The sequence below is a fragment of the Pygocentrus nattereri genome, chromosome 14, assembly GCF_015220715.1.
Source record: "Pygocentrus nattereri isolate fPygNat1 chromosome 14, fPygNat1.pri, whole genome shotgun sequence".
Taxonomy (NCBI): domain Eukaryota; kingdom Metazoa; phylum Chordata; class Actinopteri; order Characiformes; family Serrasalmidae; genus Pygocentrus; species Pygocentrus nattereri.
Window position 1 is genome coordinate 17,718,291 of NC_051224.1, and position 16,127 is coordinate 17,734,417.

Here is a 16,127-nt window from a genome sequence, read left to right on the forward strand (position 1 = left end):
TTCAAAGGAACTTCAAACTGCATAGAGAGCCGTGAAAAACAGTTCATCACTATGCAGGAAGTTGACCCATCCCAGGCATTGTGTGGCCTCACGATAGTTTGTTGCTTGTGTTTAATGATGATGCTGCAAGGCATCTGGAATTATTTCGCGTTTTTAAACAGCATGTTTAAGTTGAAAACAACCACAAAAGTGCCCACAAAACAGCACCATACGTCATCCACAGCTAACCAATCACTATTGAGGTTTCCCCACTCCAGTCACTAGTTTAACATGGAGGACCTGTGGCCGTTTTCGAACAACCAGAGCTGTACAACACACAACACAACAACGAACGAAATCTGAATGGGGAAAATAGTTTTATATTCATTATTAAAAGAAAAATCGACATGATTTTCCGCTCACCACAAAACATTTATCAGCCAAAATATGTTTAGTGTCCAAATTTTGCTTCTTTAGTTTCAAACAGGAAGGTTAATGGTTAATTGATGCTTTTTTAATCCCACAAACAGGGAAATTCCACCTCCACATTTAACCCATCCGTGAAGTGAAACACCACACACACACACACACACACACACACACACACACACACACACACACACAAGGGGGCCGTGAGCACACTTACCCAGAGCGGTGGGCAGCCCTATGCATGGCGCATGGGGAGCAATTGGGGGTTAGGTGTCTTGCTCAAGGACACCTCAGTCATAGACTGTTGGCACTGGGGATCGAACCAGCAACCTTACGGTCACAGGACCAGTTCCCTAATCTCCAGCCCACGACTGCCCCCATCGGGTGCTACTAGATACTGGAAGTAAATAGTCAACAAAACTGTCAGTGTATGGCGAACCTGGCCACTTCCTATTGTACCCAAAAGGGCAGCAAAACACAAGAGGGTGTCCATGATTGGGAGTGAATGATGCTAAATTACTAATCAACTCGTTGCTGAAGTGGTTTGGGCTCACTGATATCATGATTGCACATAAAGTCGCTGTTGTACATGAGGCACTTCTAGTAAAGCCCTATAGCTGTTCAAAAGTGCACATTTTATTTTATACTATTATGTTGTGGAAAAAAAGAAAACCATGCATTTACAAACTATGATTTTGCACAAAAGTTTGATAGGAACCTATTCCTTTTGGACTCTCTCAGGAGCATCTCTGACAAGCCTGGAAGGCATTATGGGGCGTCAGTTTATATCTACAATTACGCAGAATCATGTGCAGAATCAAGCAAAGTTTACATTGTTCTCTGTCAAGTGTGAAAGTATGAGCAAAAAAAAGGAGATTGGCATGAATGTTAATAACATTAATGTCCTAACTAGCTTTTAGAAGATACTTCATGTAAAAATATTAGGACAGAAAAAAGTGGAGGAATCTTTTTATTTATATTTTCCCCCTTAAATCTCCCCTAAAAAAGCTTGGTACACGCATTTATGAAACAATTGAATTAGGTGTTTAATTGAGGTTCTACCTTGTTTTTATCTTATTTATTGTACTCTTATAATAACGAATACTTTTAGTCCTTTTTGTGTTGCTTACTTTATTTTCTTTGTATTGCTATTATTGCATTGTTTTCTTTGTAAAAAAAACTCTGAAATGATCAATTAATAAAGTTTTTGATGTAAACTCTTTAAAGGTTAAGCAGTGCACAACATTTAAATGTAGAATACTTTAAAAAGTCAGTATTTTGCTCATGCAAAGCCAGTGGTGTCAAACTGAAGTTGTGTAAGACCACAGCACGGAAGAGTTTTAATGTTTCATAGCTGTAATTTGGCACGAGAAGGGCAATGAATTGATTTAAGTGCATTAAATAAGAGTAAACACAATTTACTCTTACTCAATTTGTCTACAATACAGTGGACCTCCAGGACTGGACATCGCCTCACTCACTCTAAGCTTTTCAAAGCAGTAAAGCTTTTGTCTGTTTACTTCTTCTTAATTTGAACACCATGTTTACAAACTGCGGCTCCATTCTCATTTCCTGCGCATCATTAACATTTGGGAGTCTTTTCTGCTCCTGTCATCACCTCACACATGATTGTGGGCCTGATCACACTCAGGATCTTTTCTTATCTCAGCTCTCTGTCCCGCTGAGGCTGACCAGCTGGGCTCTCACACTTCCAGGATGATGTCAGACTTTTTGTCTGAGAGTGGACACTGGGTCTGGAGGTGTGTCAGGTGCATATCCTGCTTACGCCAACACCAAGAAAAACACAAGTAAATATATAAGTGCCAAGGAGGGGTCTTTGGATCAATGCCAGAGAAGAACCATGTGGCTCCATAAAGAATTTTTCATTGGATGGTTCTTTAAAGAATGTAGTTGTAAAACTCGCTGCTGCTGGACTCTGGAGCAGTAGAAATGTATTCTCTGCAGCGATGAATCACACTTCACCACCTGCCGGTCTGTTCAATCTGGGCTTGGCATATTCCAGGAGAACGCTCACTACCAGAATGCATAATGCTGTCCCAGCATGACTGAGCCCCTGTGCACAAAGTGAGCTCCAAAGACATTCCTAGAAGAATGGAAGCTGTTATGTTATGACTTCCATGTTATGACTGCAAAAAGGGGGCAACTTTTTGGAATAGGATCTCCAAAAAGTGTGATGTGGTCAAATACTCTTGGTCATATAGTGTATACATGTATACAATTAAATGTGAACATTTAAACACTCCTGGTCAAATGACATAAAACACAACCTCTACAGGAACAATTATCTACAATTTCTATTTATTTTGATGAGAAACATGAAATGTACAATATAATATGTGCCATAGCTTTTGCACAAGCCATAGTTTATGTTCCCCTCCCCCATGACATTAAATTCAGCAAGTAAATAGCAGTTGTACATTAACGTGCTTAAGTGTGTTTTCTGTAGAGGATGTGTTAACTTACATTCACTTCAACAAAATCAACAATGAAAACATGTAATTTGACCAGGGCTGGCTTATACAATTGTATACAAATGCATATATGAGGGCCATTTTCACCAAGACAAGTAGTGATAAGTGATGGACTTTTGGACCTCACCTTATATCATTTTTGTAAAAGTGCCAGTGAACCCATCTTTACCTGCAGGATGATTACTAAGCGTGAAAAAGCATGACTGGCAAATCAAAATACAAAAATAAAGTCACTGCAAATCTCTTAATTTCTGTTTCTGTCTATGGCTCTTCATCTGCTAATTCTCGCAAATTCAATCAGGAGCGCTCACCAGTGTCACACCTGCATCACAAGTGGTCAAGGTAAATGGAACAACAACACAGCACCATCTAGAGGAATTCTGTGGAACACATTTAATGCAATTAGCAGCCTTGTTCTAGTTCTTACTATCAACATTCTTTGTCTTACTGAAATACATTATGTAAACACAACTGGAAAACTCTAATGACTCTAAAGCCTAAAAAGCAACGTTTTACTGCTGTGTTGTGGTGCTTCTACTGAAGACTGTCTAGATAAGAGCGGATCACTTTTTAACTTGTCCAGTTTATCTAGACTAGAAAACTCCCAGTTTGAGCTCTGTGTGTCATATTGGTTGTCCAGATTGCCCACTGGAATTTTACTAAATTGATTGACTGGTTAATTGATTAAATTATTTTGCTGTTTTGTTCTATGGCCCAGGAATGTAAATGGGAGACAATCAGCAAGAAGCCCTCCACTCGCCCTCTTTCCAGGCCTGCTCAGCCTGCAGTATTTGGACCATTTCTGGTAAATGAGGCTGAGAAATAAAATGAGGATGACAAAAGTCATGTTGACATCCTGAAAGAGGAGATAAAAGTGGCAGATAATCGTGACAATGTGAGTAATTTTGCGTATTTCTCATCTTTCACTCTTAATTTAAAATATCATCTCCATTGTAAATTGTCCATGTATTAATTTGAAGGTAGTTATATTAAAACATCCTGGTTGAAATAATTTAAAGTGATACTCTCATTTAATATCTTAGTTAATATCTTAGACTTCTGATTTATTTTTGAGTGCAAGATGAAGTAAGACTTTATATGGATTTCTATGATTTTTGCACCATGTCTTACTTTATTATGTATTCCTATAGGAGAAAAGCAAGGCAGATCTGAAGGATGATGATGAAGATGACAGACAGGAGGAAGAGGAAAGGGCCCGCAGACAGATGCTGGAGGAGAAATATTGGAATATTCTGAAAAAGGCTAAAGCTGCAAAGTCTTTTGCAAAAGAGAGACTGGTAAGTATGAAGGGAGAGAAAATGGAGCTGATGAAACTGCACAAACAAGAAAAGAAAGATTTCTGTTTCTAAGTTTTTCGTTTTTTTCAAGATGACCTACCAGGATATTTTGTTTTCCTGACAAATAATAATTTTATTGACAAATAATATAATATATATATTTTTTATCATCTCCAGAACATCAGCTCTACATGTGGATAACGAAGCAACACAGATTCATTTGCCTTCAGTCTCTTTTTTTTTAGATTTCATGGACCACTATCTTCTCTACTGGTCTCAGTCTGTCCTGGACCTGACCTTGTATTACAACTAGAACTGCTAATCAGGTGGAAAAAAAGAACAGTCTGCCCTCATTCTTTAAGGAACAAACCTGTACCATTACGACATGCTCTTCATCTGTACTCAGGTTAGTTCCCTTAACCAAAAGCACCACATCATTACATCAAATTCTAGTTGTGTTTACAATTTTATTTTATACATATTCAGCTATAGATAAAGAATAGAACAAGACTACTGCTGGTAGCAGAAATTGTTTTCCACAGAAATCCTCTAGATGGTGCTCCATTTTTGATGTTGTTGCACCACCTGACCACTTGTCAAGTCAGCTTTATTGTCAATACTACAATATGTACAGGACATACAGTGTACTGAAATTTCATTACTCTCAGACCCCATGGTGTAACAATAACATTAAATAGACGGTAAACAAGAAAAGTGTGAATTTAAATAGACACTAAAAAAGCACTAAACCCTAATCGTAAAAATAAACATTAATTGTAGAAAAATAGCATAACAAAAAATAAAATAAATATAAGAAGGTCCTGAAATGAACAATAAAGTGGCACAAGGCATATACAGATTAAGATCTGTGGATATAAATCGTGCAAATATAATAGTACAACTAGAATGAGCTTATGGAGCAGTTAAAGTGATGAGTGTGTAACAAAGTGATGGGTTCATAACTGTCCCCGAGAATGACAGAGTTCAGTACTGGAGAGTGGGGTCAGGAACCTGTGTTTTGGTCCAAACTTTGTGTGTGTGTGTGTGTGTGTGCGTGTGTGTGTGTGTGTGTGTGTGTTGTCGGGTTTGGGGCGGGGTGGGGGTAAGGGGTGAGCATCCTGACAGCCTGGTGCATGAAGCTGTTCCCCTGTCTGCTGGTCCTGACCCAGAGACTCCGCAGCCTTCTCCCTGATGGCAGCAGGCTGAAGAAGCTGTGAGTGGGTGAGTGTGATCACCTGCCATGCAGAGGGCTGTATATGAGAGGGTAGCTGTATATGTCTCTCCACAGCAGCACCATTGATAGTCAGAGGGGCATGCTGGGTGCACGTTCTCCTGAAGTCCACAATGACCTCCTTCGTCTTCTCAGTGTTCAGATGGAGACTGTTGTGTCTACACCACAAGGACAGGCGGCTCACCTCGCTCCTGTAGTTTGTCTCATCATGTGTCGTCCGTGTCATCCGTGAAGAGATTGGAGCTGTGCGACGGTGTGCAGTCGTGGGACATTAGAGAGAATAGGAGGGGGCTCAGTACACATCCTTGGGGGGCCCCTGTTAAGTGGGATGGTGCGGGATGTGTTGTTGCTGGCCCATACTGCCTGTGGTCTTCCAGTGAGGAAGTCTAGCAGCCAGTTGCACAGTGAAGTGTTCAGCCCCAGCTTGTCCAGCTTGAGAATGAGCTGCTGGGGGATGATGGTGTTAAATGCGAGCTGAAATCTATGAATAGCATTCTGACATGAGTCTTTCTTGTCCAGATGTGTCAGGGCTGAGCGGAGGGCAGTGGAGATGGCCGAGCGATTAGGCCGATATGCAAACTGGAAGGGGTCCAGGGAGGGGGGGGGGTGTGCTGCATGACCAGCTGTTCGAAGCACTTCATGAGGATGGGAGTAAGTGCAACCGGACAGTTGTCATTGAAACAGGAGGGTGACACTTTCTTTGGGACATGGATGATGGTGGTGACTTTCAGACATGTAGGGACAACAGCCTGACTGAGCGAGATGTTAAAGATATCTGTAAAGACATCTGTGAGCACCCCAGCACAGTTCCTCAGCACACGACCGGGTATGTTGTCTGGACCAGGAACTTTTTGAGCGTTGATCCTGCTGAATGATCTCCTTACACTGCCTGGGCACAGGGTCAGCACCTGGTCTCCAGGAGGGGGTGGGATCTTCTGTGCAGGCATGTTGTTGTCTGCCTCAAACTGGGTGAAGAAGTTGTTCAGTTCATTCAGCAGAGAGATGGAGCTGTCACAGGTCTGCGGCGGGAGCTTGTAGTCTGTGATGGTCTGTATCCCCCAGCACAGGCTCCGTGTATCTCTGTGATGCAGGTGTGTCAGTGGTGAGCGCTCCTGATTGAATTTGTTACTGGGAGAATCAGTGCTTGCTCATGACTCTGGGTTGTAATGTTCCTTTCCTTTCTCTCAGCTTTCCTGTCATGCTCAGACTGGATTTCTCCAGTGGGGCAGCAGATGAGGAGCTGTAGATGCAGGTTCTGAGTGCATTTGCACCCATTAAATAAAGTTCAAAAGAAATAAGCAGATTTGCTGGGCCTTTATTTGTGCATGTTGAGTTATTCAGCTAAAGGGTGTTTTCAGTGTCTTCAGGACACAAACCATGTCATACTTTTAAAAGTTAGTCCAGCTTTACCTCATTAAGCCCCACTCAGAGTGGAATATCTGCCCTCTGTACTTTATTACTGGTGTTAGTATTAAACTTTGTGCCCTTCCACTAATTGAGTTTGACACTATCGTTGAGTGATTAAATATGGAGCACAATGTAAGATACTCAGAGCTTCCTAATACTACAACGACATGCTATTGTGTTCTGTACTGTTTAACCCTCTACTCTCTATGCTTCTTATTCAGAGTTACATTATTATTCAGAATTATGATCAAATTACATTTTTTACAATTTACAACAAACCTTTATAGTTCTCTTTTCCAAAACTATCACACAGAGTTCACAGCAACGCTCCTTAGACGAAACCATGAACAGTTCTTCCCTTCCTCGAGTCAGTGACCGCAGTTTCCAACATTCTGTCATGCACTCCTCACTAATCACTCTCAGTCTTTAACAAAGCTTTGTATTCCTGTAGCTGAATATGCAAATGCTTCTGTTTGGGCGTTAACTATTAACGTTAACTATAATTATGGCGAAATAACTTTCCTCTATATAAATATAAGAAATACCGTTCTCGCGCTTCTGTCTTCCAGCAACAGCCCTTTTCTACTGCAAAGAACGCGACACTACTCACCACGAGAGGGCGTAAGGACCGGAATGGGTCGCCAGCTCTACTTCAGCAATGTCTGAAATGTGTATTTATATATTCCCTGTTTGAGAGGAGCGACCTGTGCTCTGTTCTCCTGTGACCAAGTGTGAGTGTCGAGGTCAGTGGTGTAAACTGTCCTGTCCTCCAGCGATAACTTTCCAGGTTAGCTGTTTTTAGCAGCTGGCTAACTTGAAGCAGCGCTCTGTCAGTCGCACAGCACCGCCAGTGATTAAACCACAGATTAGCACCGCTTCAGTTTAAACGTACCGAAAAGGAGGACTCTGTTTGTCTAGTGTTAGAGATTCACACTGCAGTTAATGCTTTCACACAGCGAGTGTCAGACATATTGAGGTTCACCCCTCAAACTACGACAGCAGAGAGAATTCCTGATGTCTGCACGCCGCTGTTTGGTAGGACTGCGGGCAGTAAGGCGGTGTGAGCCGTCATTGATGAACCGAGCCAGCGAGTGTTTGCTGTTCGTTTGCTGTTCTGTCTGAAATTATGAACATTGCAAAAATTGCGCCCGTGCTTTTCCAGCTGGTAAAAACGGCCAACCAGAAACCTCCTCCCACTCTCCCATGACAGATCTGGGAAGTTTCACTGTTTGGCGAGTGTTTGTCATGTTGTGACTGCAAAGGAATGATTAAAATAGGAGTTAACCACTTAGGAGCACAAATCAGCCTTCAAGAAATTATGAATGGACATTTATCGCGATATGTATTGATATTGACTGATGTGATTTTTTTTACTGTGATAACATTTTTGGCCATATCACCCAGCCCTAGTTTATGCAGACATCCCAAAACTGGACATACGTACACCTAAGAGCATTATACCTTAATTAATTGAAATAATAAGTGGCATTAAATATTACTAAATTATACTTGAATTTAACCCCAAAGCTGAAAGTGGGCTATAATAATATTAATAACTTCTATGTAATACTATTGAAAACTTCAGGCAGGCTTAGGCTTTGTATTAGGCTTAGTATTTCATTGAAACAAAAAAAAGAAGGAAAAAAATCCAAAACACACTGACATTTACTTAAATGTCAAACCTGAAGAAACCAACAGAGTATTGATTTCAGTGTTTCAGAGTTCTCAAGACCTTGGACTGGGTTGCTAGGCTGTACAAAGAGTTAAAGAAACAAATTAAATGTTGGGGTTGTAAAAAGAAGATGTTGTGACATTGCTCTTGTCCCTAGCCTCTGACATGCTCAAGTACATGTCTGCCATGGTCTTGAATGTAGGCTTAGTTCATTATCCTCATCCAGAGGTGCCATACAATGTGCATATAGTTGTGCAAGGGCATTCAGTGCGTCTTCCTCCTCCATGCAATGAATTTATGGAATGAAATATTTGCTCTTCAGCAGAAGTTGATTTTTCTCCAGCCATTCAACATCAGCTCTGATGTTCCTGATCACGTTGTTCTTTGTGAGAAATATTTGAAAATAGAAAGCAAGATTTTTACAGTTTGATGCAAACATTGTAAAATTTAAATAGTAAGTACACTATATTTCCAAAAGTATGCTGTCATCTGCCTTCACATGCATATGAACTTGAGTGACATCCCATTCTTAATCCATAGGATTTAATTTGATGTTGGCCCTCCCGTGCAGCCGTGCAGCTATAACAGCTTCAACTCTTCTGGGAAGGCTTTCCACAAGGTTTAGGAGTGTGTTAATGGGAATTTTGACCGTTCTTCCAGAAGTGCATTTGTGAGGTCAGACAGTGATGTTGGACGAGAAGGTCTGGCTCTCAGTCTCTGCTCTAATTCATCCCAAAGGTGTTCTATTGGGTTGAGGTCGCTCATCCATGTCTTTATGGACCTTGCTTTGTGCACTGGTGTGCAATCTTGTTTGGACAGGAAGGGGCCGTCCCCAAACTGTTCCCACAAAGTTGGGAGCTTGAAACTGTCCAAAATCTCTTGGTCTGCTGAAGCATTAAGAATTCCTTTCACTGGAACTAAGGGGCTGAGCCCAACTCCTGAAAAACAACCCCACACCATAATCCCCCCTCCACAAACTTTACACTTGGCACATTGCAGTCAGACAAGTACAGTTCTCCTGGCAACTGCCAAACCCAGACTCGTCCATCAGATTGCCAGACGGAGAAACATGATTCGTCACTCCAGAGAACACGTCTCCACTCCTCTAGAGTCCAGTGGAGGTGCTTTACACCACTGCATTCAACTCTTTGCATTGCACTTGGTGATGTAAGGCTCGGATGCAGCTGCTCAGCCTTGGAAACCCATTCCATGAAGCTCTCTATGCTGTTCTTGAGCTAATCTGAAGGCCACATTAAGTTTGGAGGTGACTGACTGCAGAAAGTTGGCGACCGCTGTGCACTATGTGCCTCAGCATCCGCTGACCCCGCTCTGTCATTTTACATGTCTTACCACTTTGTGGCTGAGTTTCTGTCATTCCCAATTGCTTCCACTTTGTTATAATAACACTGACAGTTGACTGTGGAATATTTTGTTTTATATTTTTTGTTGCACAGGTGGCATCTTATCACAGTACCGCACTGGTATTCTCTAAGCTCCTGAGAGCGACCCATTCTTTGACAAATTTCTTGTTGTATATATCATGCAGACCCAAACTAAGTGCTGATATACTTCAAAACCACACACACATATTCTAAGCCACTTATCCGAGCGGTCATTGGGCAGAAGGCAGGAACACCAGTCACCAGTCCATCACAGGGCAACCACACAGACACGTACTTTCACTTCTCTGGTGATCTCCAATAGCCACACACATGGAGAGAACATGTAACGTTAACCACCAGATACTGAAGCAAAGGTTTACATACTTTTGCCTCTCACAGATTTGTAATATTGAATAATTTTCCTCAGTAAATAAATGACCAAGTTTAATGTTTTGTCTCATTTGTTTAATTTGGTTTTCATTAGCTACTTTTAGGACTAAGTGTTAAAATCAGATTAATTTTTAGGTCAATTTTATGCAGAAACATAGAAAATTCTAAAGGGTTCACAAACTTTCAAGCAATACTGTATAGCATTTACTACATTTAGTGATCAATGCAATTCATCCATCCATCCATCCATCCATTTTCTAAGCCGCTTCTCCGTCAGGGTCGCGGGGGGATGCTGGAGCCTATCCCAGCAGTCTTCGGGCGGAAGGCTCAATGCAATTCAGTTGCTCTGAAATAAAACAAATCTTTCTGTTGGTAGTGAAAGACATACATTTTTGAAAGACATACATTTTGTGCTCAAAATGTTTCACAGCGTGCACAAACTCATATCAGCCAAGGAAGAAACTGCATGAGTTCAGCAAGTATAGGGTGAAACACAAAGATACATAAAACACCATTCAGACGTGGGGAAACAAAACTCTAACACCTCCCTTTCCAAGCATTTATGTCATTTCTCCATTTGCCAGGGGTGTCCTCACATATTGGATAAAATGAAATAAAATGTACTGTTTATTGTTGATGACACATGTAACTGTAACTTTATTAGGAGCATTCATATACTCAAGGTCACAGCAGGCAGGGGTCAACATACAGGCAGGAAAAGATGCAAATCAATACTCAAAATCAGAAAGAAAACTTAACACAAGAAACAGGGAGAGAAAAAGAGTGGGCGGAGCCAGGAAGAGTCTAAGTCAGTCTCCCCAGAGGGAGGAAGACATGACAACATTTACTGCTATTAGGGGAAAAATGAATATGATTTGGAGATTGTATGCATGTTGCCCCCATCTATCACATCTATCTATATATTTTTTCTTAGTCTGGCAAAGAATAGCTCTGCCATTTGCTGTTTACTTTGCCAGCCAATTGTGGGACCAGGGAAATTGTCTGCAGAAGGTCCCTGTCATCTTTTGTATTTGTTTCATGTTGTCATACAGGTAATAATGCTCTGCCGAGGTGGCCACTGGGTGACCCCACCAATGCGCCCCCATGACAGAAGGATATCTGCAAAGTCATGTGGACTCTCAGCACGACTGTTGTTTTTCATACAGTACACAATCCTACTGGGTCACATGACTCCATCCTCCTGAGAGAATAAAACCACAGTAATGTCAGAATTACAAAAAAGAAAGACAGCCATTGGCCATTACAATAAACCATCATTCTGTTTGAGTACAAATAATATTTTACATTTCAAATAGCACACCTGATTGAACGAATCCGCTAAATAAGAAGCACTTCCTGAGTTAAACTTGGTGTGTTAGAGCTGGGACCACACAACATATGTAAGGCAGGGCTACTCTAAGACCATCTCCATGGTCAGAGCATCCCAAAATCTCTAAATATTCACTTCCCTGGTGTAATTATCTGGAGGTCAGTAGTGAAGAAGAAAAATTATAATAATGGCACATTCTCAAATAATGTCAAACATTTACAAAATGTAGAGCACCATCAGAATATTCTGCAATAACATTTTACTTGATGAATGAAAAGCACCCTTTTGTGCAAATCCATTATGACCACAGTAGGGTGATCAACATTGAATAGTTGCATCCATGGTGTGGTTGGTTAGTGTAGTGGTTAACACCTCTGCCTTCTACACTGTAGACTAGGGTTCAATCCCCCACCAGGGTAAGCCCCCTACACTACGCCATTAAGAGTCCTTGGGCAAGACTCCTAACACCACCTTGGCCTACCTGTGTAAAATGGTCCAATTGTAAGTCGCTCTGGATAACAGCGCCAGCCAAATCCCGTAAATGTAAATGGTGCGTGAGGGCCTCAACATGCAAATATGCATGGTGCACTGTGTCTTATCAGGGGAGCTTTACTCCTGTGGTAAACTGGAGGCCAACTAATGCTCTGCTGACTGCTGTAAGGACCTGGGTGGAAAAATAACAGAATGCCAATGTTGTTTGTTTGTGTGAATATATATATCTTTGATACACAATGGCAGGGCAAGTAGTGTCTGGTCACTGATACTGTGTAAATCATCTTTCCAACCTTGATATCAGCAACAGAAGTCACAGACTGGGCAATGAATGCGGAAAGTGGAAACATCTAGTGGTTGGACGATTCAACAGGAGACAAATTAATGTTAACTGACCGATAGGTTTAGAAATTAGACACACTTTAGAGCATTACCATTGAAAAATGAATGGATCCAACCTACTTTGAACAATGCCAAAGCTTGTGAGGGCCCTCGCTTTGTCAGTGATAAGTACTGTGACAGAGGTGCAGCCTGCACATTGATCAAAGTTTGACTACTAGAGAATCAGTAGTTCTCAAAAAGTTGAACATGGTGAGAAATTTTACAAGGAACTATTCTACTTTTGTGGGAACGTTTTCTGCCAGTGGCCTGACCAGTTGTGCTACCTTGTCAAAATGTCCTACCATAACGCATATGTTTATACTGCCAGCACTAAAATGTATGAGAAGAATAATTTTATAGTCTAAATCTCCTTATCAGGATGTTACCATCATTGAAAGAATAATCAGGAATTTTTTATCTCCTAAATCAGTTTACCAGGGAGTAAGTAATAGTATTAATGTAGTATTCATAATAGTCTGTACTAAATTAACATTACAAACACAAAAAAGTTTGAAACATTAAGTTATTACACTATAGTAATGTACGCATGCTCTGTAGGAATCAGAATCAGAATCCTTTATTGATCCCAGAGGGAAATTTGTTGTTACAGTTGCAAGCATTTATGTAAAAGAATAAACAGTTTAGTCATTTAAAACAAAAGATAAAGAGAAAATTGCAATATGTACATGAGATTTAAGCTCTTATGAATACAGTAAAGTCTCAGTGACTATGATAATAAATATTAAACATAATGTATAAAGCAGTTCAAATTATTGTATTGTCTCATCACCGTGTCGTAGAGTGGGTGGGAGCCATTGTCCATAATGGCCTGCAGCTTAGACAGCGTCCTCTTCTCTGACACTGCCATCAGCAAGTCCAGCTCCACACCCATGGGTCACCAGTGCCTTGTCCCTCCTCAGGTCCACCACCAGTTCCTTTGTCTTTGTCACATTGAGCTGCAGGTGGTTCCGCTCGCACCATGCAACAAAGTCCTTCACCGTTGCCCTGTACTCATCCTCTTCAACTTTGTTGATACATCCAACTATTGCAGAGTCATCAGAAAACTTTTGAAGGTGGCAAGTCTCTGTGCAGTAGCTGAAGTCCGTGGTGTAGAGGGTGAAGAGGAAGGGAGAGAGGACAGTTCCTTGTGGAACTCCAGTGTTGCTGACCACTCTGTCCGACACACAGTGCTGCAGGCGTACATACTCGGGTGAGCAGGTAGATGATGGCGTCCTCGACTCCCAGGCAGGACTGATAGGCAAACTGGAGGGGGTCCAGAAAAGGCTGGACTATGGGTTGGAGCTGATCTAAGACAAGCCTCTCCATGGTCTTCAATGCATGAGACGTCAGTGCCACTGGCCTATAGTCCTTGGCGTCACTGGGTCGTGGCGTCTTTGGAACAAGAACAACGCAAGACATCTTCCACATCATAGGTACCCTCTGGGGACTCAGGCTCATGTTGAAGACATGATACAGTACTCCACAAAGCTGGGAGGCACAGGCTTTAAGCACCCTGGGGGGACCCCAACAGGGCCTGCAGCCTTGTTTGTGTGGAGTCAATGGGTTGGTAGAAGAAATTGTCAGAGCACCTCAGATGTTATAGCTGAACTAAAGCTAAGTCAGCGTTTTCATTTATATTATATTTTTTAGCCTATACTAGTACATTAGCGCACACTGAGACATATTTAGAGCCAAAATGTTGTGGCTGTCAAGGAGGTTAGATTTTTGTGGAAAAGACAAAATGACTCTTCTTAACATTGAGGTTGCAGCCCTGCTGTTTTTTCTAAATTTGAGTTGTTGTGTTGGTTCTACTGGCAGTAACAGTCTGATGGAGACTCACCCAAGAAGGCAGATGAATGGTGGAATCCTCCAAGTCACCGGAATCCACCTGCAAACCATACATACTTTGAATACCTCCGCTCCTACAGCTGCATATGAGATCATACTCACCTATAAATTCAGTCTAAAATGTGAGAATTCCTAACTTGCCTTAAGTGGTTGGACTTTCGTTGATTCGACGATTCATGTCTGTTTGAGAAATATGATGTATGCTTATATCCCAAAAGTCAGTTAATTAACAGAGACGTCTTTATGTAAGTCACAAAATGTGAATATGATAAAACATCATACACTGGTTTCTCATGGTATTTAAGAAATGTTTCAGAAACCTTTTTGAATTTAGGAATAAATTAAAATGCAGTCAGTAAAAATCTATTTCTTTACAAACAAATGAAACTCAATCAAAGGTCAGGACAGTCAAGTTCTTCCACACCAAACTCGCTCATCCATGTCTTTATGGACCTTGCTTTGTGCACTGGTGCGCAGTCATGTTGGAACAGGAAGGGGCTGTCCCCAAACTGTTCCCACAAAGTTGGGAGCATGAAATTGTCCAAAGTCTCTTGGTGCTGAAGCATTAAGAATTAAGAAGAACAGGAAGGGGCCGATCCCAACTCCTGAAAAACGAGCCCACACCATAATCCCCCCTCCACCAAACTTTACACTCGGCACAATGCAGTCAGACAAGTACCGTTTTCCTGGCAAGTGCCAAACCCAGACTCATCCATGACATTGCCAGATGGAGCAGTGTGATTCCGCTTGGTGATGTAAGGCTTGGATGCAGCTGCTCAGCCTTGGAAACCCATTCCATGAAGCTCTCTATGCTGTTCTTGAGCTAATCTGAAGGCCAAGTTAAGTTTGGAGACTCAGGTTTCTGAAGGCATTAGTACTAAGTGACGTTTAAAAACAATAAACAGATTTGTAGTAACTTAATTTTCTTTGAGTTGTTGAACACCTGAAATTCTCATGTTTATTACATTCTAAAGCTTGTTGTTCAGTCACTACATGCAAAGTTATAGGAGTGTTATAGAAGTCTGAAAAGATATTTATATATTCAAAAATCGAAACTTGGCGGCACGGTGGCGTGGTGGGTAGCGCTGTCGCCTCACAGCGAGGAGGGCCTGGGTTCGATTCCCTGGCCGGGCGACCGGGGTCCTCTCTGTGTGGAGTTTGCATGTTCTCCCCGTGTCTGCGTGGGTTTCCTCCGGGTTCTCCGGTTTCCTCCCACAGTCCAAAGACATGCAGTCAGGCCATTGGATGTGCTAAATTGCCCCTAGGTGTGAGTGACTGTCTGTGTCTGTCTGTCTGCCCTGCGATGGACTGGCGACCCATCCAGGGTGTATCCTGCCTTCCGCCCGAAGACTGCTGGGATAGGCTCCAGCACCCCCCCGCGACCCTGACGGAGAAGCGGCTTAGAAAATGGATGGATGGATGGAAAAATCGAAACTTATGTGGCAGTAAATATAAACATTTTTAATTAATGCAGTCATTCACAGCAGTTAGAACATTCTTAACTGCAATAAAGAAAATGGGTAAATTTATTAACAAAGAGCAGAATAAACTAAATGAATTAATCAACCTAATACACAAACAAATAATTAAGGGAATAGGCAATTAAAGAAAAGCAAATAAAAGTGTTATTGATAATGTAATAATAATAATAATAATAACAACAACAACCACAATAATAATAAGAATATATTTTTTAAATTATACTTTTGGTTTTTTACTTCTTCTTCCTCTTCTTCTTCTTCTTCTTCTTCTTATTATTATTGTTATTGTTATTATTATTATTATTATTATTATAA